The sequence below is a fragment of the Anomaloglossus baeobatrachus genome, unplaced genomic scaffold, assembly GCF_048569485.1.
Source record: "Anomaloglossus baeobatrachus isolate aAnoBae1 unplaced genomic scaffold, aAnoBae1.hap1 Scaffold_2978, whole genome shotgun sequence".
Lineage (NCBI taxonomy): Eukaryota > Metazoa > Chordata > Amphibia > Anura > Aromobatidae > Anomaloglossus > Anomaloglossus baeobatrachus.
The window spans coordinates 65,285-92,795 of record NW_027442413.1 but is presented as its reverse complement, the minus strand read 5'-3'; the positions used below and the strand labels follow the sequence as shown (position 1 = coordinate 92,795).

General features: G+C 50.2%; 8 non-coding genes and 4 pseudogenes across 8 annotated transcripts; all 12 read left to right on the top strand.

Annotated features, from left to right (window-relative positions):
* Window positions 1-1,222: 1,222 nt before the first annotated feature.
* LOC142268014 (U2 spliceosomal RNA) lies at window positions 1,223-1,413 on the top strand. The gene has a single exon (XR_012733804.1). It is a non-coding gene; the product is annotated as a U2 spliceosomal RNA (small nuclear RNA).
* A 1,387-nt stretch (window positions 1,414-2,800) lies between these two features.
* LOC142268013 (U2 spliceosomal RNA) lies at window positions 2,801-2,991 on the top strand. The gene has a single exon (XR_012733803.1). It is a non-coding gene; the product is annotated as a U2 spliceosomal RNA (small nuclear RNA).
* A 1,387-nt stretch (window positions 2,992-4,378) lies between these two features.
* On the top strand, window positions 4,379-4,569 carry LOC142268012 (U2 spliceosomal RNA). Its single transcript, XR_012733802.1, has one exon. It is a non-coding gene; the product is annotated as a U2 spliceosomal RNA (small nuclear RNA).
* A 1,387-nt stretch (window positions 4,570-5,956) lies between these two features.
* On the top strand, window positions 5,957-6,147 carry LOC142268010 (U2 spliceosomal RNA). The gene has a single exon (XR_012733801.1). It is a non-coding gene; the product is annotated as a U2 spliceosomal RNA (small nuclear RNA).
* A 1,387-nt stretch (window positions 6,148-7,534) lies between these two features.
* Window positions 7,535-7,725, top strand: LOC142268009 (U2 spliceosomal RNA). The gene has a single exon (XR_012733800.1). It is a non-coding gene; the product is annotated as a U2 spliceosomal RNA (small nuclear RNA).
* Window positions 7,726-9,112: 1,387 nt separating this feature from the next.
* Window positions 9,113-9,303, top strand: LOC142268008 (U2 spliceosomal RNA). The gene has a single exon (XR_012733799.1). It is a non-coding gene; the product is annotated as a U2 spliceosomal RNA (small nuclear RNA).
* A 1,387-nt stretch (window positions 9,304-10,690) lies between these two features.
* On the top strand, window positions 10,691-10,881 carry LOC142268007 (U2 spliceosomal RNA). Its single transcript, XR_012733798.1, has one exon. It is a non-coding gene; the product is annotated as a U2 spliceosomal RNA (small nuclear RNA).
* Window positions 10,882-12,268: 1,387 nt separating this feature from the next.
* Window positions 12,269-12,358, top strand: LOC142267969 (U2 spliceosomal RNA; annotated as a pseudogene).
* A 5,440-nt stretch (window positions 12,359-17,798) lies between these two features.
* LOC142267963 (U2 spliceosomal RNA) lies at window positions 17,799-18,008 on the top strand (annotated as a pseudogene).
* Window positions 18,009-19,395: 1,387 nt separating this feature from the next.
* LOC142267968 (U2 spliceosomal RNA) lies at window positions 19,396-19,485 on the top strand (annotated as a pseudogene).
* Window positions 19,486-24,925: 5,440 nt separating this feature from the next.
* LOC142267962 (U2 spliceosomal RNA) lies at window positions 24,926-25,135 on the top strand (annotated as a pseudogene).
* A 1,387-nt stretch (window positions 25,136-26,522) lies between these two features.
* On the top strand, window positions 26,523-26,713 carry LOC142268004 (U2 spliceosomal RNA). Its single transcript, XR_012733796.1, has one exon. It is a non-coding gene; the product is annotated as a U2 spliceosomal RNA (small nuclear RNA).
* Window positions 26,714-27,511: the final 798 nt, after the last annotated feature.

Sequence of the window (27,511 nt, the reverse complement as noted above, 5' to 3'; positions counted from 1 at the left end):
TTCATCCAAATAGCAAACTCATCACCACTCAACCTGACCAACTCGGCTATGTCCCCGTGCTGCAGTTCTCTGTCTTATCTAGATCATTTGCAATTGAATGGAATAGATCCCTTTTGGACAAAGTGGATTCACCTGCTGCTGCAGTGACCACAGGTGTGATAACATCTAGAATTGGCATCTGGTGCGATCTCTCCGCTTCCACTCCAAAGAAAGTTACCTGTTTATTCCTATCATGCATTGGTTTTTGGGGTTTTCTTTGAGTAATGATGATCTCTTTAGTAGTCTGTTGGCGCCCTCTCCTGGAGGAATAGTTTGCTTGCTCTTGGACATTCTAAAAGAGAGGTCATGATAGACATTGAGCTTCTGAGCTCAATTGGGGACAGTCATGGGTGATGAATGTTTGCAACCTACTGCGAAGCCTCATACCGCAATATAAGGAACGTCAAATACTAAGAAAGGGCGGCCTATGAAAGAATTACTACTTTCAATAAGTACACTTAAACGGCTAATTGGGAATAGAAAAACTGTAAAAAGCCCTCTGAGAAAGCCCCCCTCTAACCTTTGATAGTAAGCTTTTCTGTAGTCTGCCTGTTGATGTATTTTCCGTTTGAACTGTGCACAACATGAAGAGACGGAACACTGGCGGCTTGTCACAATGCCCCCCGATGACATCACAATAGCGCTGCTGCCTAGAAAACAAGCTGCGCAGAAGAAGTTGTTCTTTGGGTGGGAGGGTGGGCTAGTGGAAGGAGGGGGCAATCTCTTTTTTTCCCGGGTGGTAGGGGGATGACAGGAGAAGGGAAGCGGGTGGTGAGAAAGGTACAGAGGGCAGGGTTTGGGGGCTGGGAAGGAAAGGGAAAAGATTAGGGTTTGGGGATGATGAAAGGGCTTTCTACGGGTAAGGATGGCAAAGGGTGGCAGTGACGGAAAGTCAGGCAACCTGTCCTGTCCGTCTTTTTGTATCGTGAATTGGAAAGACTGCAAGGGGGAGGGGAGTTGCTTGCGCCCTAAAGGAGGAGTTATTCAGATTCATTGCAGTGGGCGGCGGCTGCAAAACGCACCATTCTTCTTGTTTTGGCTCTGCAAAGCAGCCTTTTCAAGGGTTGGCTTGGGTGACAAAATGTCTTGTGTAGGCGTGGGTTTGTCTCCCTCTCGCTCTCTCTCCCTAAGATGTGTCCGGCATAGGCCAGGGTGCCACTCGAGGCCCAAACCAATTCTGGTTATCGCTTCTCGGCCTTTTGGCTAAGATCAAGTGTAGTATCTGTTCTTATCAGTTTAATATCTGATACGTCCCCTATCTGGGGACCATATATTAAATGGATTTTTAGAACAGGGAGATGGAAAAAGAGCTTGCTCTGTCCACTCCACGCATTGACCTGGTATTGCAGTACCTCCAGGAACGGTGCACCCCTTCTTAACCCAGTTTCCAAAAGCAGAACTCAATTCACCTGATTCATATTAGCCCGATTTAATGAATTGGAAGAAAGCATACGTCTTCATATGCACCTCAATTTGGCCCATTCACTTTTCACACTTCCTCCTTTTGTTTTTTATCTTTCACACTTTTGACTTTCTTTATTCATCCAAATAGCAAACTCATCACCACTCAACCTGACCAACTCGGCTATGTCCCCGTGCTGCAGTTCTCTGTCTTATCTAGATCATTTGCAATTGAATGGAATAGATCCCTTTTGGACAAAGTGGATTCACCTGCTGCTGCAGTGACCACAGGTGTGATAACATCTAGAATTGGCATCTGGTGCGATCTCTCCGCTTCCACTCCAAAGAAAGTTACCTGTTTATTCCTATCATGCATTGGTTTTTGGGGTTTTCTTTGAGTAATGATGATCTCTTTAGTAGTCTGTTGGCGCCCTCTCCTGGAGGAATAGTTTGCTTGCTCTTGGACATTCTAAAAGAGAGGTCATGATAGACATTGAGCTTCTGAGCTCAATTGGGGACAGTCATGGGTGATGAATGTTTGCAACCTACTGCGAAGCCTCATACCGCAATATAAGGAACGTCAAATACTAAGAAAGGGCGGCCTATGAAAGAATTACTACTTTCAATAAGTACACTTAAACGGCTAATTGGGAATAGAAAAACTGTAAAAAGCCCTCTGAGAAAGCCCCCCTCTAACCTTTGATAGTAAGCTTTTCTGTAGTCTGCCTGTTGATGTATTTTCCGTTTGAACTGTGCACAACATGAAGAGACGGAACACTGGCGGCTTGTCACAATGCCCCCCGATGACATCACAATAGCGCTGCTGCCTAGAAAACAAGCTGCGCAGAAGAAGTTGTTCTTTGGGTGGGAGGGTGGGCTAGTGGAAGGAGGGGGCAATCTCTTTTTTTCCCGGGTGGTAGGGGGATGACAGGAGAAGGGAAGCGGGTGGTGAGAAAGGTACAGAGGGCAGGGTTTGGGGGCTGGGAAGGAAAGGGAAAAGATTAGGGTTTGGGGATGATGAAAGGGCTTTCTACGGGTAAGGATGGCAAAGGGTGGCAGTGACGGAAAGTCAGGCAACCTGTCCTGTCCGTCTTTTTGTATCGTGAATTGGAAAGACTGCAAGGGGGAGGGGAGTTGCTTGCGCCCTAAAGGAGGAGTTATTCAGATTCATTGCAGTGGGCGGCGGCTGCAAAACGCACCATTCTTCTTGTTTTGGCTCTGCAAAGCAGCCTTTTCAAGGGTTGGCTTGGGTGACAAAATGTCTTGTGTAGGCGTGGGTTTGTCTCCCTCTCGCTCTCTCTCCCTAAGATGTGTCCGGCATAGGCCAGGGTGCCACTCGAGGCCCAAACCAATTCTGGTTATCGCTTCTCGGCCTTTTGGCTAAGATCAAGTGTAGTATCTGTTCTTATCAGTTTAATATCTGATACGTCCCCTATCTGGGGACCATATATTAAATGGATTTTTAGAACAGGGAGATGGAAAAAGAGCTTGCTCTGTCCACTCCACGCATTGACCTGGTATTGCAGTACCTCCAGGAACGGTGCACCCCTTCTTAACCCAGTTTCCAAAAGCAGAACTCAATTCACCTGATTCATATTAGCCCGATTTAATGAATTGGAAGAAAGCATACGTCTTCATATGCACCTCAATTTGGCCCATTCACTTTTCACACTTCCTCCTTTTGTTTTTTATCTTTCACACTTTTGACTTTCTTTATTCATCCAAATAGCAAACTCATCACCACTCAACCTGACCAACTCGGCTATGTCCCCGTGCTGCAGTTCTCTGTCTTATCTAGATCATTTGCAATTGAATGGAATAGATCCCTTTTGGACAAAGTGGATTCACCTGCTGCTGCAGTGACCACAGGTGTGATAACATCTAGAATTGGCATCTGGTGCGATCTCTCCGCTTCCACTCCAAAGAAAGTTACCTGTTTATTCCTATCATGCATTGGTTTTTGGGGTTTTCTTTGAGTAATGATGATCTCTTTAGTAGTCTGTTGGCGCCCTCTCCTGGAGGAATAGTTTGCTTGCTCTTGGACATTCTAAAAGAGAGGTCATGATAGACATTGAGCTTCTGAGCTCAATTGGGGACAGTCATGGGTGATGAATGTTTGCAACCTACTGCGAAGCCTCATACCGCAATATAAGGAACGTCAAATACTAAGAAAGGGCGGCCTATGAAAGAATTACTACTTTCAATAAGTACACTTAAACGGCTAATTGGGAATAGAAAAACTGTAAAAAGCCCTCTGAGAAAGCCCCCCTCTAACCTTTGATAGTAAGCTTTTCTGTAGTCTGCCTGTTGATGTATTTTCCGTTTGAACTGTGCACAACATGAAGAGACGGAACACTGGCGGCTTGTCACAATGCCCCCCGATGACATCACAATAGCGCTGCTGCCTAGAAAACAAGCTGCGCAGAAGAAGTTGTTCTTTGGGTGGGAGGGTGGGCTAGTGGAAGGAGGGGGCAATCTCTTTTTTTCCCGGGTGGTAGGGGGATGACAGGAGAAGGGAAGCGGGTGGTGAGAAAGGTACAGAGGGCAGGGTTTGGGGGCTGGGAAGGAAAGGGAAAAGATTAGGGTTTGGGGATGATGAAAGGGCTTTCTACGGGTAAGGATGGCAAAGGGTGGCAGTGACGGAAAGTCAGGCAACCTGTCCTGTCCGTCTTTTTGTATCGTGAATTGGAAAGACTGCAAGGGGGAGGGGAGTTGCTTGCGCCCTAAAGGAGGAGTTATTCAGATTCATTGCAGTGGGCGGCGGCTGCAAAACGCACCATTCTTCTTGTTTTGGCTCTGCAAAGCAGCCTTTTCAAGGGTTGGCTTGGGTGACAAAATGTCTTGTGTAGGCGTGGGTTTGTCTCCCTCTCGCTCTCTCTCCCTAAGATGTGTCCGGCATAGGCCAGGGTGCCACTCGAGGCCCAAACCAATTCTGGTTATCGCTTCTCGGCCTTTTGGCTAAGATCAAGTGTAGTATCTGTTCTTATCAGTTTAATATCTGATACGTCCCCTATCTGGGGACCATATATTAAATGGATTTTTAGAACAGGGAGATGGAAAAAGAGCTTGCTCTGTCCACTCCACGCATTGACCTGGTATTGCAGTACCTCCAGGAACGGTGCACCCCTTCTTAACCCAGTTTCCAAAAGCAGAACTCAATTCACCTGATTCATATTAGCCCGATTTAATGAATTGGAAGAAAGCATACGTCTTCATATGCACCTCAATTTGGCCCATTCACTTTTCACACTTCCTCCTTTTGTTTTTTATCTTTCACACTTTTGACTTTCTTTATTCATCCAAATAGCAAACTCATCACCACTCAACCTGACCAACTCGGCTATGTCCCCGTGCTGCAGTTCTCTGTCTTATCTAGATCATTTGCAATTGAATGGAATAGATCCCTTTTGGACAAAGTGGATTCACCTGCTGCTGCAGTGACCACAGGTGTGATAACATCTAGAATTGGCATCTGGTGCGATCTCTCCGCTTCCACTCCAAAGAAAGTTACCTGTTTATTCCTATCATGCATTGGTTTTTGGGGTTTTCTTTGAGTAATGATGATCTCTTTAGTAGTCTGTTGGCGCCCTCTCCTGGAGGAATAGTTTGCTTGCTCTTGGACATTCTAAAAGAGAGGTCATGATAGACATTGAGCTTCTGAGCTCAATTGGGGACAGTCATGGGTGATGAATGTTTGCAACCTACTGCGAAGCCTCATACCGCAATATAAGGAACGTCAAATACTAAGAAAGGGCGGCCTATGAAAGAATTACTACTTTCAATAAGTACACTTAAACGGCTAATTGGGAATAGAAAAACTGTAAAAAGCCCTCTGAGAAAGCCCCCCTCTAACCTTTGATAGTAAGCTTTTCTGTAGTCTGCCTGTTGATGTATTTTCCGTTTGAACTGTGCACAACATGAAGAGATGGAACACTGGCGGCTTGTCACAATGCCCCCCGATGACATCACAATAGCGCTGCTGCCTAGAAAACAAGCTGCGCAGAAGAAGTTGTTCTTTGGGTGGGAGGGTGGGCTAGTGGAAGGAGGGGGCAATCTCTTTTTTTCCCGGGTGGTAGGGGGATGACAGGAGAAGGGAAGCGGGTGGTGAGAAAGGTACAGAGGGCAGGGTTTGGGGGCTGGGAAGGAAAGGGAAAAGATTAGGGTTTGGGGATGATGAAAGGGCTTTCTACGGGTAAGGATGGCAAAGGGTGGCAGTGACGGAAAGTCAGGCAACCTGTCCTGTCCGTCTTTTTGTATCGTGAATTGGAAAGACTGCAAGGGGGAGGGGAGTTGCTTGCGCCCTAAAGGAGGAGTTATTCAGATTCATTGCAGTGGGCGGCGGCTGCAAAACGCACCATTCTTCTTGTTTTGGCTCTGCAAAGCAGCCTTTTCAAGGGTTGGCTTGGGTGACAAAATGTCTTGTGTAGGCGTGGGTTTGTCTCCCTCTCGCTCTCTCTCCCTAAGATGTGTCCGGCATAGGCCAGGGTGCCACTCGAGGCCCAAACCAATTCTGGTTATCGCTTCTCGGCCTTTTGGCTAAGATCAAGTGTAGTATCTGTTCTTATCAGTTTAATATCTGATACGTCCCCTATCTGGGGACCATATATTAAATGGATTTTTAGAACAGGGAGATGGAAAAAGAGCTTGCTCTGTCCACTCCACGCATTGACCTGGTATTGCAGTACCTCCAGGAACGGTGCACCCCTTCTTAACCCAGTTTCCAAAAGCAGAACTCAATTCACCTGATTCATATTAGCCCGATTTAATGAATTGGAAGAAAGCATACGTCTTCATATGCACCTCAATTTGGCCCATTCACTTTTCACACTTCCTCCTTTTGTTTTTTATCTTTCACACTTTTGACTTTCTTTATTCATCCAAATAGCAAACTCATCACCACTCAACCTGACCAACTCGGCTATGTCCCCGTGCTGCAGTTCTCTGTCTTATCTAGATCATTTGCAATTGAATGGAATAGATCCCTTTTGGACAAAGTGGATTCACCTGCTGCTGCAGTGACCACAGGTGTGATAACATCTAGAATTGGCATCTGGTGCGATCTCTCCGCTTCCACTCCAAAGAAAGTTACCTGTTTATTCCTATCATGCATTGGTTTTTGGGGTTTTCTTTGAGTAATGATGATCTCTTTAGTAGTCTGTTGGCGCCCTCTCCTGGAGGAATAGTTTGCTTGCTCTTGGACATTCTAAAAGAGAGGTCATGATAGACATTGAGCTTCTGAGCTCAATTGGGGACAGTCATGGGTGATGAATGTTTGCAACCTACTGCGAAGCCTCATACCGCAATATAAGGAACGTCAAATACTAAGAAAGGGCGGCCTATGAAAGAATTACTACTTTCAATAAGTACACTTAAACGGCTAATTGGGAATAGAAAAACTGTAAAAAGCCCTCTGAGAAAGCCCCCCTCTAACCTTTGATAGTAAGCTTTTCTGTAGTCTGCCTGTTGATGTATTTTCCGTTTGAACTGTGCACAACATGAAGAGACGGAACACTGGCGGCTTGTCACAATGCCCCCCGATGACATCACAATAGCGCTGCTGCCTAGAAAACAAGCTGCGCAGAAGAAGTTGTTCTTTGGGTGGGAGGGTGGGCTAGTGGAAGGAGGGGGCAATCTCTTTTTTTCCCGGGTGGTAGGGGGATGACAGGAGAAGGGAAGCGGGTGGTGAGAAAGGTACAGAGGGCAGGGTTTGGGGGCTGGGAAGGAAAGGGAAAAGATTAGGGTTTGGGGATGATGAAAGGGCTTTCTACGGGTAAGGATGGCAAAGGGTGGCAGTGACGGAAAGTCAGGCAACCTGTCCTGTCCGTCTTTTTGTATCGTGAATTGGAAAGACTGCAAGGGGGAGGGGAGTTGCTTGCGCCCTAAAGGAGGAGTTATTCAGATTCATTGCAGTGGGCGGCGGCTGCAAAACGCACCATTCTTCTTGTTTTGGCTCTGCAAAGCAGCCTTTTCAAGGGTTGGCTTGGGTGACAAAATGTCTTGTGTAGGCGTGGGTTTGTCTCCCTCTCGCTCTCTCTCCCTAAGATGTGTCCGGCATAGGCCAGGGTGCCACTCGAGGCCCAAACCAATTCTGGTTATCGCTTCTCGGCCTTTTGGCTAAGATCAAGTGTAGTATCTGTTCTTATCAGTTTAATATCTGATACGTCCCCTATCTGGGGACCATATATTAAATGGATTTTTAGAACAGGGAGATGGAAAAAGAGCTTGCTCTGTCCACTCCACGCATTGACCTGGTATTGCAGTACCTCCAGGAACGGTGCACCCCTTCTTAACCCAGTTTCCAAAAGCAGAACTCAATTCACCTGATTCATATTAGCCCGATTTAATGAATTGGAAGAAAGCATACGTCTTCATATGCACCTCAATTTGGCCCATTCACTTTTCACACTTCCTCCTTTTGTTTTTTATCTTTCACACTTTTGACTTTCTTTATTCATCCAAATAGCAAACTCATCACCACTCAACCTGACCAACTCGGCTATGTCCCCGTGCTGCAGTTCTCTGTCTTATCTAGATCATTTGCAATTGAATGGAATAGATCCCTTTTGGACAAAGTGGATTCACCTGCTGCTGCAGTGACCACAGGTGTGATAACATCTAGAATTGGCATCTGGTGCGATCTCTCCGCTTCCACTCCAAAGAAAGTTACCTGTTTATTCCTATCATGCATTGGTTTTTGGGGTTTTCTTTGAGTAATGATGATCTCTTTAGTAGTCTGTTGGCGCCCTCTCCTGGAGGAATAGTTTGCTTGCTCTTGGACATTCTAAAAGAGAGGTCATGATAGACATTGAGCTTCTGAGCTCAATTGGGGACAGTCATGGGTGATGAATGTTTGCAACCTACTGCGAAGCCTCATACCGCAATATAAGGAACGTCAAATACTAAGAAAGGGCGGCCTATGAAAGAATTACTACTTTCAATAAGTACACTTAAACGGCTAATTGGGAATAGAAAAACTGTAAAAAGCCCTCTGAGAAAGCCCCCCTCTAACCTTTGATAGTAAGCTTTTCTGTAGTCTGCCTGTTGATGTATTTTCCGTTTGAACTGTGCACAACATGAAGAGACGGAACACTGGCGGCTTGTCACAATGCCCCCCGATGACATCACAATAGCGCTGCTGCCTAGAAAACAAGCTGCGCAGAAGAAGTTGTTCTTTGGGTGGGAGGGTGGGCTAGTGGAAGGAGGGGGCAATCTCTTTTTTTCCCGGGTGGTAGGGGGATGACAGGAGAAGGGAAGCGGGTGGTGAGAAAGGTACAGAGGGCAGGGTTTGGGGGCTGGGAAGGAAAGGGAAAAGATTAGGGTTTGGGGATGATGAAAGGGCTTTCTACGGGTAAGGATGGCAAAGGGTGGCAGTGACGGAAAGTCAGGCAACCTGTCCTGTCCGTCTTTTTGTATCGTGAATTGGAAAGACTGCAAGGGGGAGGGGAGTTGCTTGCGCCCTAAAGGAGGAGTTATTCAGATTCATTGCAGTGGGCGGCGGCTGCAAAACGCACCATTCTTCTTGTTTTGGCTCTGCAAAGCAGCCTTTTCAAGGGTTGGCTTGGGTGACAAAATGTCTTGTGTAGGCGTGGGTTTGTCTCCCTCTCGCTCTCTCTCCCTAAGATGTGTCCGGCATAGGCCAGGGTGCCACTCGAGGCCCAAACCAATTCTGGTTATCGCTTCTCGGCCTTTTGGCTAAGATCAAGTGTAGTATCTGTTCTTATCAGTTTAATATCTGATACGTCCCCTATCTGGGGACCATATATTAAATGGATTTTTAGAACAGGGAGATGGAAAAAGAGCTTGCTCTGTCCACTCCACGCATTGACCTGGTATTGCAGTACCTCCAGGAACGGTGCACCCCTTCTTAACCCAGTTTCCAAAAGCAGAACTCAATTCACCTGATTCATATTAGCCCGATTTAATGAATTGGAAGAAAGCATACGTCTTCATATGCACCTCAATTTGGCCCATTCACTTTTCACACTTCCTCCTTTTGTTTTTTATCTTTCACACTTTTGACTTTCTTTATTCATCCAAATAGCAAACTCATCACCACTCAACCTGACCAACTCGGCTATGTCCCCGTGCTGCAGTTCTCTGTCTTATCTAGATCATTTGCAATTGAATGGAATAGATCCCTTTTGGACAAAGTGGATTCACCTGCTGCTGCAGTGACCACAGGTGTGATAACATCTAGAATTGGCATCTGGTGCGATCTCTCCGCTTCCACTCCAAAGAAAGTTACCTGTTTATTCCTATCATGCATTGGTTTTTGGGGTTTTCTTTGAGTAATGATGATCTCTTTAGTAGTCTGTTGGCGCCCTCTCCTGGAGGAATAGTTTGCTTGCTCTTGGACATTCTAAAAGAGAGGTCATGATAGACATTGAGCTTCTGAGCTCAATTGGGGACAGTCATGGGTGATGAATGTTTGCAACCTACTGCGAAGCCTCATACCGCAATATAAGGAACGTCAAATACTAAGAAAGGGCGGCCTATGAAAGAATTACTACTTTCAATAAGTACACTTAAACGGCTAATTGGGAATAGAAAAACTGTAAAAAGCCCTCTGAGAAAGCCCCCCTCTAACCTTTGATAGTAAGCTTTTCTGTAGTCTGCCTGTTGATGTATTTTCCGTTTGAACTGTGCACAACATGAAGAGACGGAACACTGGCGGCTTGTCACAATGCCCCCCGATGACATCACAATAGCGCTGCTGCCTAGAAAACAAGCTGCGCAGAAGAAGTTGTTCTTTGGGTGGGAGGGTGGGCTAGTGGAAGGAGGGGGCAATCTCTTTTTTTCCCGGGTGGTAGGGGGATGACAGGAGAAGGGAAGCGGGTGGTGAGAAAGGTACAGAGGGCAGGGTTTGGGGGCTGGGAAGGAAAGGGAAAAGATTAGGGTTTGGGGATGATGAAAGGGCTTTCTACGGGTAAGGATGGCAAAGGGTGGCAGTGACGGAAAGTCAGGCAACCTGTCCTGTCCGTCTTTTTGTATCGTGAATTGGAAAGACTGCAAGGGGGAGGGGAGTTGCTTGCGCCCTAAAGGAGGAGTTATTCAGATTCATTGCAGTGGGCGGCGGCTGCAAAACGCACCATTCTTCTTGTTTTGGCTCTGCAAAGCAGCCTTTTCAAGGGTTGGCTTGGGTGACAAAATGTCTTGTGTAGGCGTGGGTTTGTCTCCCTCTCGCTCTCTCTCCCTAAGATGTGTCCGGCATAGGCCAGGGTGCCACTCGAGGCCCAAACCAATTCTGGTTATCGCTTCTCGGCCTTTTGGCTAAGATCAAGTGTAGTATCTGTTCTTATCAGTTTAATATCTGATACGTCCCCTATCTGGGGACCATATATTAAATGGATTTTTAGAACAGGGAGATGGAAAAAGAGCTTGCTCTGTCCACTCCACGCATTGACCTGGTATTGCAGTACCTCCAGGAACGGTGCACCCCTTCTTAACCCAGTTTCCAAAAGCAGAACTCAATTCACCTGATTCATATTAGCCCGATTTAATGAATTGGAAGAAAGCATACGTCTTCATATGCACCTCAATTTGGCCCATTCACTTTTCACACTTCCTCCTTTTGTTTTTTATCTTTCACACTTTTGACTTTCTTTATTCATCCAAATAGCAAACTCATCACCACTCAACCTGACCAACTCGGCTATGTCCCCGTGCTGCAGTTCTCTGTCTTATCTAGATCATTTGCAATTGAATGGAATAGATCCCTTTTGGACAAAGTGGATTCACCTGCTGCTGCAGTGACCACAGGTGTGATAACATCTAGAATTGGCATCTGGTGCGATCTCTCCGCTTCCACTCCAAAGAAAGTTACCTGTTTATTCCTATCATGCATTGGTTTTTGGGGTTTTCTTTGAGTAATGATGATCTCTTTAGTAGTCTGTTGGCGCCCTCTCCTGGAGGAATAGTTTGCTTGCTCTTGGACATTCTAAAAGAGAGGTCATGATAGACATTGAGCTTCTGAGCTCAATTGGGGACAGTCATGGGTGATGAATGTTTGCAACCTACTGCGAAGCCTCATACCGCAATATAAGGAACGTCAAATACTAAGAAAGGGCGGCCTATGAAAGAATTACTACTTTCAATAAGTACACTTAAACGGCTAATTGGGAATAGAAAAACTGTAAAAAGCCCTCTGAGAAAGCCCCCCTCTAACCTTTGATAGTAAGCTTTTCTGTAGTCTGCCTGTTGATGTATTTTCCGTTTGAACTGTGCACAACATGAAGAGACGGAACACTGGCGGCTTGTCACAATGCCCCCCGATGACATCACAATAGCGCTGCTGCCTAGAAAACAAGCTGCGCAGAAGAAGTTGTTCTTTGGGTGGGAGGGTGGGCTAGTGGAAGGAGGGGGCAATCTCTTTTTTTCCCGGGTGGTAGGGGGATGACAGGAGAAGGGAAGCGGGTGGTGAGAAAGGTACAGAGGGCAGGGTTTGGGGGCTGGGAAGGAAAGGGAAAAGATTAGGGTTTGGGGATGATGAAAGGGCTTTCTACGGGTAAGGATGGCAAAGGGTGGCAGTGACGGAAAGTCAGGCAACCTGTCCTGTCCGTCTTTTTGTATCGTGAATTGGAAAGACTGCAAGGGGGAGGGGAGTTGCTTGCGCCCTAAAGGAGGAGTTATTCAGATTCATTGCAGTGGGCGGCGGCTGCAAAACGCACCATTCTTCTTGTTTTGGCTCTGCAAAGCAGCCTTTTCAAGGGTTGGCTTGGGTGACAAAATGTCTTGTGTAGGCGTGGGTTTGTCTCCCTCTCGCTCTCTCTCCCTAAGATGTGTCCGGCATAGGCCAGGGTGCCACTCGAGGCCCAAACCAATTCTGGTTATCGCTTCTCGGCCTTTTGGCTAAGATCAAGTGTAGTATCTGTTCTTATCAGAACAAACTGAGCTAGCTACACTTGACGAGATACGATCAGGGAGACGAGCTCCGAAGCCCAGCCGAGACCGGAAGAGGGAGATCGGACGGAAGAAGAGCTTGGCAGAAAGAAGCAAGAAGACGAAGGCTCGGAGAAGACTTGGGGAGACCAGAGGAACTTCGAGGAGGAACACAGCGGGAGAAGACACCCGGAGAAGAATCCAAGATCCAGCTCCGGGAACTCAAGCAGGAACCAGCCATGGCAAGCAAGCCAGAGAAGGCAGCCAAGAAGGCTCAGGACCCAGGGACCTCCAGGAAGGCTCATCCAGAGGCTTCTTCGGCCCAAGAGGCCCCTACCTCCGACGCCAGCCAGCCGGAGGGAGCCCGGACGCCGCCTGAAAAGGCTCCAACCCTGGAGCCTTGGATGCGGCAGACGGTCGCCCTGAAGCTAAAGGCGGTGGATGGTAGGTTGCCGGACATGTCCAGCGACGTGTTCTGCAAGAAGATGATTCTGGATCAGGGCTTCTCCAGGGCGGAAACCCTGAGTGTCCAGACCTTCATGACTGGCATTTTTCTGGTAACCTTTGCCACGGTGAATGCCTGCAGGAGATACTGGGAGGCGATGAACGCAGCGATGCCGGACTCCCCTTTTCATTCTTTTTTAGGATCCTGTCCTATACAGAGGGATGAGAAGAGGATCACGGTCTCCATGCGGAACCCGCACACCCCAGGAAGAGACATCTCCACGTTCCTGGGACGTCTCTGCACAGTGGTGAGGGAGCCATCCCACATCCTTAACGGCAACGGATTCTGGACGGGTAAGTGGTCAGTAACCGTTCGACTCTACAGGGAACCAGCATCCGAGGATGGTCTCCAGCACCTGCCCCCGACATTCTCTCTGGGAAACTCCTTTGGTCTCATCTACTACCCGGACATGCCACACAACTGCAGGAAATGTGGCGGGAAAGGGCATTCGATGAAGACCTGCAAGGAGGACGCCTGCAGGGTTTGCCGGGTGACGGGACACAGCTCCAAGGACTGCCCAAAGAAGAAGACTTGCAACCTATGTGGACAGGCGGACCACCTTTACAAGGACTGCCCACAGCGGGAGAAATCCTGGGCAAGGGTTGCCGCGGTGACCCAGTATCGGGTAGTCACAGCTTCGTCGACCAAGGCAGCTACGACCAAGGCCACAGAGGCCAAGGACAAGGCGGCCAAGAACCCGGCGACCGTGGCTCCAGCCGATGCCCCAGCAGCCACGGAGTCCAGGAAAAAGGGTAAGAAAACTGTTGCCCCCTCCCTGGTCCCCCCCCCTGCCACCCCTGTCCAAACCCCTCCCCCCCCGGCCAACCCTACTGAGGATTCCACTACCTCCACCTCATTTCCCTACTCCTCAGTTGGTCTCCTCACCCCCCCCCCAAAGCCCACTCTCCCTCCCCAGACCATGAGAGCAGAGGACCTCAGCACTCTTGCACTTTTCACCGAGGAGGATTTTCCAGCTCTTGTCTCCTCAGGTACAGGCCAAAGGAAAAGGAAGGTGGAAGATAGTCCTGTCGCAGAACCTTCCAAGCTGTTCATTGTGGATCCCAATCCACCCCAGGAAGAGGAGGATGGCCTCCTCCCAGAACCGGACGTGTTGGAGCAGATGGTGGAGTCCCTTGTGGCCGAAGAAGAAATGGAGGAGTCGGAAGCCACTGAGGCACCATCCCTGCTCGATCAGCTAGAAGAAGAGGGTCTGCTGGAGATACCCTTACCAGCAGGTGCCAAAGAGGAAGAACCGCCCGACCGGAGTGGTAACTAAGGCACACCGCCTGCGCTAACTTTCTCTTTCCTCCAATGACTGCTAACATTAACACCTTTTCCATTAATGTTAGGAGCATCAGAGACAAGTTCCGACGTCAGACAATTTTTGCGTTCCTTAACACTCAGTCTAGTGATGTATTTTTCCTGCAGGAATGCTCCCTTCCCTCCTCTAGGTCCTTCAACCATCTGGCCAGGGAGTGGACCCATGGCCCATCCTACTGGTCCGGCGGAGGCGACTGTAGGTCCGCGGGGGTCGCCGTGCTGATCAGGGGAAGCGCCTTCACATTGGACTCTGTTCAGGAAATCGTCTGCGGCAGGTTACTGCTCGTGGATGGCACCTGGGCGGGAGAACCTGTCAGGTTCATCAATGTGTACGCTTCTCCTGTGAAGAGCGATCGACTGGAGCTCCTCCAAGCCCTGCGCCCTCAGCTCGCTACTGCCAGGACGGTAGTGATGGCCGGGGATTTCAACTGCCCGATTGAGGAGGATGGACGCAGTTCTGGAACGGCTGCCAAGTTGGACGTCACATCCAAACTGCTCATTGAGATGGTGACCGAAGCCTCTCTTGTGGACGTTGTTGGCTCCATCGGACACGGATCCGTGAACTATTCATGGTGCCGATCCGATGGCTCGCTGCGTTCCAGGATTGACTTTGTGTTTACCTCTCGGGCGGTTGGGCGGAGTGGGCACTCGATGGTCCCCTGCTTCTTCTCTGACCACAGAGCCATTCACTTTCAAGGTGTGCTGGGCCATGGCTTCCCCATTGGCCCGGGCTCCTGGAAGCTGAACTGCTCTCTGCTGGAAAAGGGTGAGATTCTGGAGGAGCTTAGAGCTGCCTACTCCACGTGGCGGGCCTACAAGGCGGGCTTCCAGTCTGTTTCTGACTGGTGGGAATACGTTAAACTCGAGTTCCGTTTCTTCTTTCAGGCAAAGAGTCAACAACAGGCGGGTCTGAAGAGGAGGGACTTCAGGAGACTCCAGCGTGAGCTGCGTTCCCTGCAGGACCTTCTTCGATGCGGCTGGGACGTGAGAGAGGAGCTGGAGGAGACTAAGAGGAGCCTGAAAAGGCACTTCGAGGAGGAGTCCGAGCGAATTGTCTTCCGTTCCAAAGTGGAGAACCTGGAGAAGGGTGAGAAATGTAACTCGTTCTTTTTCAGGAAACTCCACGCCGGTCACACGCCCATGAATGAACTACGAGACGAGAGTGGCAGCATGCGACGCGGGAAAGAGAACGTGATGAAGGTCGTCAGCGACTTCTACAGCGAACTCTACGCCCGCAAGACTACTGACCCCGAGGCCGCCGATAAGTTCCTGTCAGGTATCACTAACCATCTTGACCCTGCAGACGCGGCGGCCATGGATGTTCCTCTGACGGTGGACGAGCTGCTCTCGGCCGCCAAATCCTTTAGTTCTGGCAGGACACCGGGCAGTGACGGCCTCCCAGCAGAGCTCTATGTAGCGCTGGGAGACCTAATCTGTCCGGACCTGTTAGGGCTGTATGAGGAGATGGTGGTGGAGGGCAGAATGCCTCCATCTCTGAGGGAAGGAATGGTCACGATCCTGTACAAGCGTAAAGGAGAGAGGTGCGACCTGAAGAATTGGCGTCCCATCACCCTTCTGAACGTCGACTACAAGATCCTGGCCAAGACGATGGCAACGAGATTGAAGACTGTTATCGGACGGATCATCCACCCGGATCAGACCTGCGGCATCCCCGGACGTCGCACCGCAGACAGCCTGGCTCTCATGCGGGACACGGTCGAGTACATCAAAGCCCGCCGGGTGCACGCAGCCCTGATCTCGTTGGATCAGGAAAAGGCCTTCGACCGTGTTTCCCATGAGTTCCTGGGCAAAGCTCTGCACAGGTTAGGTTTGGGTAACATGTTTTGCTTGTATGTCCAACTAATGTATTTTGATATTCACAGCTCGGTGTTGGTAAACGGCTGGAAGACTGACCCCTTCCCGGTCCTCTCAGGGGTCAGACAAGGCTGTCCTCTGTCACCTCTTCTTTTTGTTTGTGTTATAGAACTCTTTGCAGAGGCTATCCGGCGGAATGGAGAGATCAGAGGGATCACCGCACCAGGACCAGAACGCTTCGAGGTCAAGTGCTCGCTCTACATGGACGACGTGACCGTCTTCTGCGCGGACCGGCGCTCAGTCGACACCCTCGTCCAGACCTGTGAGACCTTCGGACGGGCTTCGGGAGCCAAAGTCAACTGCGGGAAGTCGGAAGCCATGCTCTTCGGGGACTGGCAGCCGGCCTCTTCCGCCCCCTTCCCCTTCAGCATCCAGCCGGATTTCATCAAGGTTCTTGGAGTCTGGTTCGGGAAGGAAGGAGCAGCCCTCAAGTCCTGGGAGGAACGCTTGACCAAGATCACCCAACGGATCGGTCTGTGGAGCCTCAGACGCCTCACCTGTGAGGGCAAAGCACTGGTCCTGCGTAACGAGGTACTGCCCGTGCTGCAGTACACGGCCCAGGCCTGGCCCCCCCTTGCCACCGTGTGCAGGGCCATTACCAGGACGGTGTTTCGTTTTGTCTGGGGATCCAAGATGGACAGAGTAAAGCGGAGCATCATGTACAAGGATCCTCGCAAGGGTGGGAAGGGCGTACCCGATATCCCCACCCTCCTGCGATCCTCCTTCGTATGTGACTGCGTTCGCCGAACTCTGCGAGTCAAGAGAGGTTCCGCGGGTGGGTCCATGTCTCGCTTCTTCCTGCTCCCCCTTTGGAGACGGTTAGGCTGGGACAAGTGGGACAGCTCCTTCCCCTACAACTGGACGGCGCCATGGTTCTACGGAGACGTGGTTCGGTTTGTGAGGGAACACCAACTGGAGGGACTCAAGCCTGATTTGTGGAAGCCAAAGACTATCCACAAACTCATCAGAGCCAAGGACGAAATGGAGAACATTCCAGGACTTCATCACGACACACTGGAGACTGTTTGGACAAACGTGTCATCGGCTGGATTGACCAACGGGCACAAGGACTTGTCATGGATGGCGATACAGGGCGGACTGCCCGTCCGGTCATTCATGCACGCCCGGAACCTGTGCAAAACCCGGTACTGCCCAAGGTGCCCCTTCGTGGAGGAAACATCGCTGCACGCCTTTTGGGACTGCCGTTTCGCACAGCGCCTGTTGGTTGCCCTGGAGGATGACCTGAGGAACTCCGTCCCCAGAGGGAGCCTATCGTACCATTCCGTACTTTATGGACTCTTCCCTGGGACTCACACCGTTGGAGCCATCCAGGAGGCTTGGCGCCTTATGAACTGCTATAAGGACGCTATTTGGGTCGCCAGGAACCGGCTCATCTTGAAGAGGGAGAGGATGTCTATCCAGGATTGCCGCAGGCTGATCCACAGCCTGCTCAGAGACTATTCCATCATGGACAGTCCGGACGACAGCGCCGAGGAGGAGGTTTAGACCTCTTCCATGCCCCCTCCCTCCTTTTCCCGTTATGTGCGTCTTTCAATAAAGCTTCGGGCCTGTGATTTCCCCACCCTATCCCCCTTTTCCCCTACCCCCATCCCCCAATCGCCGGTTCGTCGTTATTTATTGTCTAACTTTTTCTTTCAGCTTGAGTGTTATGGATAAGCATAGGAGCGTGATGTATAGTTTAGTGCGTCGTACTCTATGGCTATGTAAGAAGGATTGTATATTTCTGTGTGTACGGGGCTGCGGCACTGTACACGGTTTGTTACCTTTTTGTGAGTAGTGCATGATAATAAAGATGCTGTTAAATCAAAAAAAAAAATCTGTTCTTATCAGTTTAATATCTGATACGTCCCCTATCTGGGGACCATATATTAAATGGATTTTTAGAACAGGGAGATGGAAAAAGAGCTTGCTCTGTCCACTCCACGCATTGACCTGGTATTGCAGTACCTCCAGGAACGGTGCACCCCTTCTTAACCCAGTTTCCAAAAGCAGAACTCAATTCACCTGATTCATATTAGCCCGATTTAATGAATTGGAAGAAAGCATACGTCTTCATATGCACCTCAATTTGGCCCATTCACTTTTCACACTTCCTCCTTTTGTTTTTTATCTTTCACACTTTTGACTTTCTTTATTCATCCAAATAGCAAACTCATCACCACTCAACCTGACCAACTCGGCTATGTCCCCGTGCTGCAGTTCTCTGTCTTATCTAGATCATTTGCAATTGAATGGAATAGATCCCTTTTGGACAAAGTGGATTCACCTGCTGCTGCAGTGACCACAGGTGTGATAACATCTAGAATTGGCATCTGGTGCGATCTCTCCGCTTCCACTCCAAAGAAAGTTACCTGTTTATTCCTATCATGCATTGGTTTTTGGGGTTTTCTTTGAGTAATGATGATCTCTTTAGTAGTCTGTTGGCGCCCTCTCCTGGAGGAATAGTTTGCTTGCTCTTGGACATTCTAAAAGAGAGGTCATGATAGACATTGAGCTTCTGAGCTCAATTGGGGACAGTCATGGGTGATGAATGTTTGCAACCTACTGCGAAGCCTCATACCGCAATATAAGGAACGTCAAATACTAAGAAAGGGCGGCCTATGAAAGAATTACTACTTTCAATAAGTACACTTAAACGGCTAATTGGGAATAGAAAAACTGTAAAAAGCCCTCTGAGAAAGCCCCCCTCTAACCTTTGATAGTAAGCTTTTCTGTAGTCTGCCTGTTGATGTATTTTCCGTTTGAACTGTGCACAACATGAAGAGACGGAACACTGGCGGCTTGTCACAATGCCCCCCGATGACATCACAATAGCGCTGCTGCCTAGAAAACAAGCTGCGCAGAAGAAGTTGTTCTTTGGGTGGGAGGGTGGGCTAGTGGAAGGAGGGGGCAATCTCTTTTTTTCCCGGGTGGTAGGGGGATGACAGGAGAAGGGAAGCGGGTGGTGAGAAAGGTACAGAGGGCAGGGTTTGGGGGCTGGGAAGGAAAGGGAAAAGATTAGGGTTTGGGGATGATGAAAGGGCTTTCTACGGGTAAGGATGGCAAAGGGTGGCAGTGACGGAAAGTCAGGCAACCTGTCCTGTCCGTCTTTTTGTATCGTGAATTGGAAAGACTGCAAGGGGGAGGGGAGTTGCTTGCGCCCTAAAGGAGGAGTTATTCAGATTCATTGCAGTGGGCGGCGGCTGCAAAACGCACCATTCTTCTTGTTTTGGCTCTGCAAAGCAGCCTTTTCAAGGGTTGGCTTGGGTGACAAAATGTCTTGTGTAGGCGTGGGTTTGTCTCCCTCTCGCTCTCTCTCCCTAAGATGTGTCCGGCATAGGCCAGGGTGCCACTCGAGGCCCAAACCAATTCTGGTTATCGCTTCTCGGCCTTTTGGCTAAGATCAAGTGTAGTATCTGTTCTTATCAGAACAAACTGAGCTAGCTACACTTGACGAGATACGATCAGGGAGACGAGCTCCGAAGCCCAGCCGAGACCGGAAGAGGGAGATCGGACGGAAGAAGAGCTTGGCAGAAAGAAGCAAGAAGACGAAGGCTCGGAGAAGACTTGGGGAGACCAGAGGAACTTCGAGGAGGAACACAGCGGGAGAAGACACCCGGAGAAGAATCCAAGATCCAGCTCCGGGAACTCAAGCAGGAACCAGCCATGGCAAGCAAGCCAGAGAAGGCAGCCAAGAAGGCTCAGGACCCAGGGACCTCCAGGAAGGCTCATCCAGAGGCTTCTTCGGCCCAAGAGGCCCCTACCTCCGACGCCAGCCAGCCGGAGGGAGCCCGGACGCCGCCTGAAAAGGCTCCAACCCTGGAGCCTTGGATGCGGCAGACGGTCGCCCTGAAGCTAAAGGCGGTGGATGGTAGGTTGCCGGACATGTCCAGCGACGTGTTCTGCAAGAAGATGATTCTGGATCAGGGCTTCTCCAGGGCGGAAACCCTGAGTGTCCAGACCTTCATGACTGGCATTTTTCTGGTAACCTTTGCCACGGTGAATGCCTGCAGGAGATACTGGGAGGCGATGAACGCAGCGATGCCGGACTCCCCTTTTCATTCTTTTTTAGGATCCTGTCCTATACAGAGGGATGAGAAGAGGATCACGGTCTCCATGCGGAACCCGCACACCCCAGGAAGAGACATCTCCACGTTCCTGGGACGTCTCTGCACAGTGGTGAGGGAGCCATCCCACATCCTTAACGGCAACGGATTCTGGACGGGTAAGTGGTCAGTAACCGTTCGACTCTACAGGGAACCAGCATCCGAGGATGGTCTCCAGCACCTGCCCCCGACATTCTCTCTGGGAAACTCCTTTGGTCTCATCTACTACCCGGACATGCCACACAACTGCAGGAAATGTGGCGGGAAAGGGCATTCGATGAAGACCTGCAAGGAGGACGCCTGCAGGGTTTGCCGGGTGACGGGACACAGCTCCAAGGACTGCCCAAAGAAGAAGACTTGCAACCTATGTGGACAGGCGGACCACCTTTACAAGGACTGCCCACAGCGGGAGAAATCCTGGGCAAGGGTTGCCGCGGTGACCCAGTATCGGGTAGTCACAGCTTCGTCGACCAAGGCAGCTACGACCAAGGCCACAGAGGCCAAGGACAAGGCGGCCAAGAACCCGGCGACCGTGGCTCCAGCCGATGCCCCAGCAGCCACGGAGTCCAGGAAAAAGGGTAAGAAAACTGTTGCCCCCTCCCTGGTCCCCCCCCCTGCCACCCCTGTCCAAACCCCTCCCCCCCCGGCCAACCCTACTGAGGATTCCACTACCTCCACCTCATTTCCCTACTCCTCAGTTGGTCTCCTCACCCCCCCCCCAAAGCCCACTCTCCCTCCCCAGACCATGAGAGCAGAGGACCTCAGCACTCTTGCACTTTTCACCGAGGAGGATTTTCCAGCTCTTGTCTCCTCAGGTACAGGCCAAAGGAAAAGGAAGGTGGAAGATAGTCCTGTCGCAGAACCTTCCAAGCTGTTCATTGTGGATCCCAATCCACCCCAGGAAGAGGAGGATGGCCTCCTCCCAGAACCGGACGTGTTGGAGCAGATGGTGGAGTCCCTTGTGGCCGAAGAAGAAATGGAGGAGTCGGAAGCCACTGAGGCACCATCCCTGCTCGATCAGCTAGAAGAAGAGGGTCTGCTGGAGATACCCTTACCAGCAGGTGCCAAAGAGGAAGAACCGCCCGACCGGAGTGGTAACTAAGGCACACCGCCTGCGCTAACTTTCTCTTTCCTCCAATGACTGCTAACATTAACACCTTTTCCATTAATGTTAGGAGCATCAGAGACAAGTTCCGACGTCAGACAATTTTTGCGTTCCTTAACACTCAGTCTAGTGATGTATTTTTCCTGCAGGAATGCTCCCTTCCCTCCTCTAGGTCCTTCAACCATCTGGCCAGGGAGTGGACCCATGGCCCATCCTACTGGTCCGGCGGAGGCGACTGTAGGTCCGCGGGGGTCGCCGTGCTGATCAGGGGAAGCGCCTTCACATTGGACTCTGTTCAGGAAATCGTCTGCGGCAGGTTACTGCTCGTGGATGGCACCTGGGCGGGAGAACCTGTCAGGTTCATCAATGTGTACGCTTCTCCTGTGAAGAGCGATCGACTGGAGCTCCTCCAAGCCCTGCGCCCTCAGCTCGCTACTGCCAGGACGGTAGTGATGGCCGGGGATTTCAACTGCCCGATTGAGGAGGATGGACGCAGTTCTGGAACGGCTGCCAAGTTGGACGTCACATCCAAACTGCTCATTGAGATGGTGACCGAAGCCTCTCTTGTGGACGTTGTTGGCTCCATCGGACACGGATCCGTGAACTATTCATGGTGCCGATCCGATGGCTCGCTGCGTTCCAGGATTGACTTTGTGTTTACCTCTCGGGCGGTTGGGCGGAGTGGGCACTCGATGGTCCCCTGCTTCTTCTCTGACCACAGAGCCATTCACTTTCAAGGTGTGCTGGGCCATGGCTTCCCCATTGGCCCGGGCTCCTGGAAGCTGAACTGCTCTCTGCTGGAAAAGGGTGAGATTCTGGAGGAGCTTAGAGCTGCCTACTCCACGTGGCGGGCCTACAAGGCGGGCTTCCAGTCTGTTTCTGACTGGTGGGAATACGTTAAACTCGAGTTCCGTTTCTTCTTTCAGGCAAAGAGTCAACAACAGGCGGGTCTGAAGAGGAGGGACTTCAGGAGACTCCAGCGTGAGCTGCGTTCCCTGCAGGACCTTCTTCGATGCGGCTGGGACGTGAGAGAGGAGCTGGAGGAGACTAAGAGGAGCCTGAAAAGGCACTTCGAGGAGGAGTCCGAGCGAATTGTCTTCCGTTCCAAAGTGGAGAACCTGGAGAAGGGTGAGAAATGTAACTCGTTCTTTTTCAGGAAACTCCACGCCGGTCACACGCCCATGAATGAACTACGAGACGAGAGTGGCAGCATGCGACGCGGGAAAGAGAACGTGATGAAGGTCGTCAGCGACTTCTACAGCGAACTCTACGCCCGCAAGACTACTGACCCCGAGGCCGCCGATAAGTTCCTGTCAGGTATCACTAACCATCTTGACCCTGCAGACGCGGCGGCCATGGATGTTCCTCTGACGGTGGACGAGCTGCTCTCGGCCGCCAAATCCTTTAGTTCTGGCAGGACACCGGGCAGTGACGGCCTCCCAGCAGAGCTCTATGTAGCGCTGGGAGACCTAATCTGTCCGGACCTGTTAGGGCTGTATGAGGAGATGGTGGTGGAGGGCAGAATGCCTCCATCTCTGAGGGAAGGAATGGTCACGATCCTGTACAAGCGTAAAGGAGAGAGGTGCGACCTGAAGAATTGGCGTCCCATCACCCTTCTGAACGTCGACTACAAGATCCTGGCCAAGACGATGGCAACGAGATTGAAGACTGTTATCGGACGGATCATCCACCCGGATCAGACCTGCGGCATCCCCGGACGTCGCACCGCAGACAGCCTGGCTCTCATGCGGGACACGGTCGAGTACATCAAAGCCCGCCGGGTGCACGCAGCCCTGATCTCGTTGGATCAGGAAAAGGCCTTCGACCGTGTTTCCCATGAGTTCCTGGGCAAAGCTCTGCACAGGTTAGGTTTGGGTAACATGTTTTGCTTGTATGTCCAACTAATGTATTTTGATATTCACAGCTCGGTGTTGGTAAACGGCTGGAAGACTGACCCCTTCCCGGTCCTCTCAGGGGTCAGACAAGGCTGTCCTCTGTCACCTCTTCTTTTTGTTTGTGTTATAGAACTCTTTGCAGAGGCTATCCGGCGGAATGGAGAGATCAGAGGGATCACCGCACCAGGACCAGAACGCTTCGAGGTCAAGTGCTCGCTCTACATGGACGACGTGACCGTCTTCTGCGCGGACCGGCGCTCAGTCGACACCCTCGTCCAGACCTGTGAGACCTTCGGACGGGCTTCGGGAGCCAAAGTCAACTGCGGGAAGTCGGAAGCCATGCTCTTCGGGGACTGGCAGCCGGCCTCTTCCGCCCCCTTCCCCTTCAGCATCCAGCCGGATTTCATCAAGGTTCTTGGAGTCTGGTTCGGGAAGGAAGGAGCAGCCCTCAAGTCCTGGGAGGAACGCTTGACCAAGATCACCCAACGGATCGGTCTGTGGAGCCTCAGACGCCTCACCTGTGAGGGCAAAGCACTGGTCCTGCGTAACGAGGTACTGCCCGTGCTGCAGTACACGGCCCAGGCCTGGCCCCCCCTTGCCACCGTGTGCAGGGCCATTACCAGGACGGTGTTTCGTTTTGTCTGGGGATCCAAGATGGACAGAGTAAAGCGGAGCATCATGTACAAGGATCCTCGCAAGGGTGGGAAGGGCGTACCCGATATCCCCACCCTCCTGCGATCCTCCTTCGTATGTGACTGCGTTCGCCGAACTCTGCGAGTCAAGAGAGGTTCCGCGGGTGGGTCCATGTCTCGCTTCTTCCTGCTCCCCCTTTGGAGACGGTTAGGCTGGGACAAGTGGGACAGCTCCTTCCCCTACAACTGGACGGCGCCATGGTTCTACGGAGACGTGGTTCGGTTTGTGAGGGAACACCAACTGGAGGGACTCAAGCCTGATTTGTGGAAGCCAAAGACTATCCACAAACTCATCAGAGCCAAGGACGAAATGGAGAACATTCCAGGACTTCATCACGACACACTGGAGACTGTTTGGACAAACGTGTCATCGGCTGGATTGACCAACGGGCACAAGGACTTGTCATGGATGGCGATACAGGGCGGACTGCCCGTCCGGTCATTCATGCACGCCCGGAACCTGTGCAAAACCCGGTACTGCCCAAGGTGCCCCTTCGTGGAGGAAACATCGCTGCACGCCTTTTGGGACTGCCGTTTCGCACAGCGCCTGTTGGTTGCCCTGGAGGATGACCTGAGGAACTCCGTCCCCAGAGGGAGCCTATCGTACCATTCCGTACTTTATGGACTCTTCCCTGGGACTCACACCGTTGGAGCCATCCAGGAGGCTTGGCGCCTTATGAACTGCTTTAAGGACGCTATTTGGGTCGCCAGGAACCGGCTCATCTTGAAGAGGGAGAGGATGTCTATCCAGGATTGCCGCAGGCTGATCCACAGCCTGCTCAGAGACTATTCCATCATGGACAGTCCGGACGACAGCGCCGAGGAGGAGGTTTAGACCTCTTCCATGCCCCCTCCCTCCTTTTCCCGTTATGTGCGTCTTTCAATAAAGCTTCGGGCCTGTGATTTCCCCACCCTATCCCCCTTTTCCCCTACCCCCATCCCCCAATCGCCGGTTCGTCGTTATTTATTGTCTAACTTTTTCTTTCAGCTTGAGTGTTATGGATAAGCATAGGAGCGTGATGTATAGTTTAGTGCGTCGTACTCTATGGCTATGTAAGAAGGATTGTATATTTCTGTGTGTACGGGGCTGCGGCACTGTACACGGTTTGTTACCTTTTTGTGAGTAGTGCATGATAATAAAGATGCTGTTAAATCAAAAAAAAAAATCTGTTCTTATCAGTTTAATATCTGATACGTCCCCTATCTGGGGACCATATATTAAATGGATTTTTAGAACAGGGAGATGGAAAAAGAGCTTGCTCTGTCCACTCCACGCATTGACCTGGTATTGCAGTACCTCCAGGAACGGTGCACCCCTTCTTAACCCAGTTTCCAAAAGCAGAACTCAATTCACCTGATTCATATTAGCCCGATTTAATGAATTGGAAGAAAGCATACGTCTTCATATGCACCTCAATTTGGCCCATTCACTTTTCACACTTCCTCCTTTTGTTTTTTATCTTTCACACTTTTGACTTTCTTTATTCATCCAAATAGCAAACTCATCACCACTCAACCTGACCAACTCGGCTATGTCCCCGTGCTGCAGTTCTCTGTCTTATCTAGATCATTTGCAATTGAATGGAATAGATCCCTTTTGGACAAAGTGGATTCACCTGCTGCTGCAGTGACCACAGGTGTGATAACATCTAGAATTGGCATCTGGTGCGATCTCTCCGCTTCCACTCCAAAGAAAGTTACCTGTTTATTCCTATCATGCATTGGTTTTTGGGGTTTTCTTTGAGTAATGATGATCTCTTTAGTAGTCTGTTGGCGCCCTCTCCTGGAGGAATAGTTTGCTTGCTCTTGGACATTCTAAAAGAGAGGTCATGATAGACATTGAGCTTCTGAGCTCAATTGGGGACAGTCATGGGTGATGAATGTTTGCAACCTACTGCGAAGCCTCATACCGCAATATAAGGAACGTCAAATACTAAGAAAGGGCGGCCTATGAAAGAATTACTACTTTCAATAAGTACACTTAAACGGCTAATTGGGAATAGAAAAACTGTAAAAAGCCCTCTGAGAAAGCCCCCCTCTAACCTTTGATAGTAAGCTTTTCTGTAGTCTGCCTGTTGATGTATTTTCCGTTTGAACTGTGCACAACATGAAGAGACGGAACACTGGCGGCTTGTCACAATGCCCCCCGATGACATCACAATAGCGCTGCTGCCTAGAAAACAAGCTGCGCAGAAGAAGTTGTTCTTTGGGTGGGAGGGTGGGCTAGTGGAAGGAGGGGGCAATCTCTTTTTTTCCCGGGTGGTAGGGGGATGACAGGAGAAGGGAAGCGGGTGGTGAGAAAGGTACAGAGGGCAGGGTTTGGGGGCTGGGAAGGAAAGGGAAAAGATTAGGGTTTGGGGATGATGAAAGGGCTTTCTACGGGTAAGGATGGCAAAGGGTGGCAGTGACGGAAAGTCAGGCAACCTGTCCTGTCCGTCTTTTTGTATCGTGAATTGGAAAGACTGCAAGGGGGAGGGGAGTTGCTTGCGCCCTAAAGGAGGAGTTATTCAGATTCATTGCAGTGGGCGGCGGCTGCAAAACGCACCATTCTTCTTGTTTTGGCTCTGCAAAGCAGCCTTTTCAAGGGTTGGCTTGGGTGACAAAATGTCTTGTGTAGGCGTGGGTTTGTCTCCCTCTCGCTCTCTCTCCCTAAGATGTGTCCGGCATAGGCCAGGGTGCCACTCGAGGCCCAAACCAATTCTGGTTATCGCTTCTCGGCCTTTTGGCTAAGATCAAGTGTAGTATCTGTTCTTATCAGTTTAATATCTGATACGTCCCCTATCTGGGGACCATATATTAAATGGATTTTTAGAACAGGGAGATGGAAAAAGAGCTTGCTCTGTCCACTCCACGCATTGACCTGGTATTGCAGTACCTCCAGGAACGGTGCACCCCTTCTTAACCCAGTTTCCAAAAGCAGAACTCAATTCACCTGATTCATATTAGCCCGATTTAATGAATTGGAAGAAAGCATACGTCTTCATATGCACCTCAATTTGGCCCATTCACTTTTCACACTTCCTCCTTTTGTTTTTTATCTTTCACACTTTTGACTTTCTTTATTCATCCAAATAGCAAACTCATCACCACTCAACCTGACCAACTCGGCTATGTCCCCGTGCTGCAGTTCTCTGTCTTATCTAGATCATTTGCAATTGAATGGAATAGATCCCTTTTGGACAAAGTGGATTCACCTGCTGCTGCAGTGACCACAGGTGTGATAACATCTAGAATTGGCATCTGGTGCGATCTCTCCGCTTCCACTCCAAAGAAAGTTACCTGTTTATTCCTATCATGCATTGGTTTTTGGGGTTTTCTTTGAGTAATGATGATCTCTTTAGTAGTCTGTTGGCGCCCTCTCCTGGAGGAATAGTTTGCTTGCTCTTGGACATTCTAAAAGAGAGGTCATGATAGACATTGAGCTTCTGAGCTCAATTGGGGACAGTCATGGGTGATGAATGTTTGCAACCTACTGCGAAGCCTCATACCGCAATATAAGGAACGTCAAATACTAAGAAAGGGCGGCCTATGAAAGAATTACTACTTTCAATAAGTACACTTAAACGGCTAATTGGGAATAGAAAAACTGTAAAAAGCCCTCTGAGAAAGCCCCCCTCTAACCTTTGATAGTAAGCTTTTCTGTAGTCTGCCTGTTGATGTATTTTCCGTTTGAACTGTGCACAACATGAAGAGAC